Here is a 1915-nt window from a genome sequence, read left to right as displayed (position 1 = left end):
CAGGAGCTGCTCTGCAGTCACATAGATAAAATCCAGGATCCAAAAACGGCTCACACTCCTCCCCATTCAGGCTCTCAAAAAGAAACACAGGAATGCCTCCATAGCATAAAACCACAGGATATCAGTTTAATAAAGAAAAACGAATACACTCACAAACATTGCTGTGTTAAACAGCGTGTGTACAATCGAGTGTGACTTCACCAGCAAGCCCTCTGTGTCCTCCTCCTTTGGGCATAGACCTCGAGTGGAACACAATTTTACCCCAGTAGAGGACGGACTCACTCTCATACTTTAGGAATCATTGTTTAGAATATTTTATTGTTTTAAATTATTGTCGGTTTTTAGTATTTGCAAGCTCCACTACATCCCCCTGTCTATCATATGCTGTCAGTGCGTGAGCACTATTAGTTGTGGCTGCTGCTTGATTGTAACTTTTAATTTATTTGTACCACTATATTTTTTCCCGGGTTAGGCTGGTTTGCGCATTAGTTCCCCCCTTGTTCTATATGCTGTCATGCTTGCATCAGGAAAGTAAAATTACCGTCAGGTAAGTATAAAATTTTCCCTTTTCCTGACACAGCATGACAGCATATACATATGGGATGTACCAAATAACCAAACAACAAGGGTGGGTACTGCTCAAGTGTTTAAGAGGATTGGATATATCCCCTCTAACGACTGAGATGTATTGTAGTTAAGACTGCTGGGTTCACAAGAATGGAGCCTAACGTGTTGAATGTAGACCAGGTTGTAGTTTACATATTAACTCTGGAGGAACTATTTTGGTGTTCTGTCAATGGATGCGCAACCAGTTTGGAAGAGCTGTCTCTGCCCTCATCTGATGGATTTGTCCTAGTCATCTAAGCTTTGACTAACTTGATCCACACAACTGCGATTGTCTTCGTTGGACAGTGAGATTGTCTTTTTCCTAGGCCGTTAGGCCTGATGAGTATCGTTTTTCTCCTAGAAGAATGGTCCAATTCTATGTCTCTCTTCAACCTTGAATCGGTTTTCAATGTTTGTGGAACTTCAAACACTTAGTTTGGATATGCCAGAAGGATGATGTTCTAACCCAGGTTGCGAAGATACCAACCTTTGTATAGTGTTGAGGAAGAGACTAGAGCCATTTTTCCTTTTTCAATTCAGCAACAAGGTAGTTTATGGTTTGATGTTTGAGATACTTCTAGACCTACTCTACATACTGTATTTGCCAAAAGGAATACTTATTCCATGTTACTGGCTATATTTAGTATGTCTTATCCCTCTAAATGGAGAGTGAGATATTGTGTCTCACACTATTTGGAAGACCCCATGGGGGAAAGAATAACCTGCCCAGGTCTTTCGGAATTGGTTGCTGAGATATGCAACCGTTACTGGATCCCAGAGAGTGAAGACACGACTGAGTTTCATGTATTATTTAATGCCGTCTCTAGGCTTACACTTGTATACAATGCAATCCTTACAGTAAGGAACAGAGAATTCCATCCTTTAAATTCTGTAGGTTTTTCTCGTATCTAATGTAGGTGCTCTGACCTCCATTGTATTTCAAACACCAACGGTGAGACCTCCACTTCTTGGTCTCCTGTATCTAGATATAACTTGTATGAATTTGGAAGATACCGTTGGCCACGCTGTATGAGGTGTTGAATCTCAGGAAGGAGAATAGGAAGTTCTCGGATCTGAGACTGTACCCGTGGATATCATTGCCTGCAAGCCACAGGGAAATTATTATTATCACCACCGAACGGCTGCGAATCTGGATAAGGATCCTGGAGACTATTAGGTTTGTTCAATATATACGTATTGGCTAATCTGCCGACCCAGTTGGCTGTCATTAATTTCTCTGCTTCCACCTCTGGGAAGCCACCCAGGTTACTCTCAGACCAATATCTTGATAGCCTTACTTGTTGCCAAT

The sequence above is a fragment of the Rana temporaria genome, chromosome 9 (assembly GCF_905171775.1).
Source record: "Rana temporaria chromosome 9, aRanTem1.1, whole genome shotgun sequence".
NCBI classification, from domain to species: domain Eukaryota; kingdom Metazoa; phylum Chordata; class Amphibia; order Anura; family Ranidae; genus Rana; species Rana temporaria.
This window is presented reverse-complemented; position numbering follows the sequence as displayed.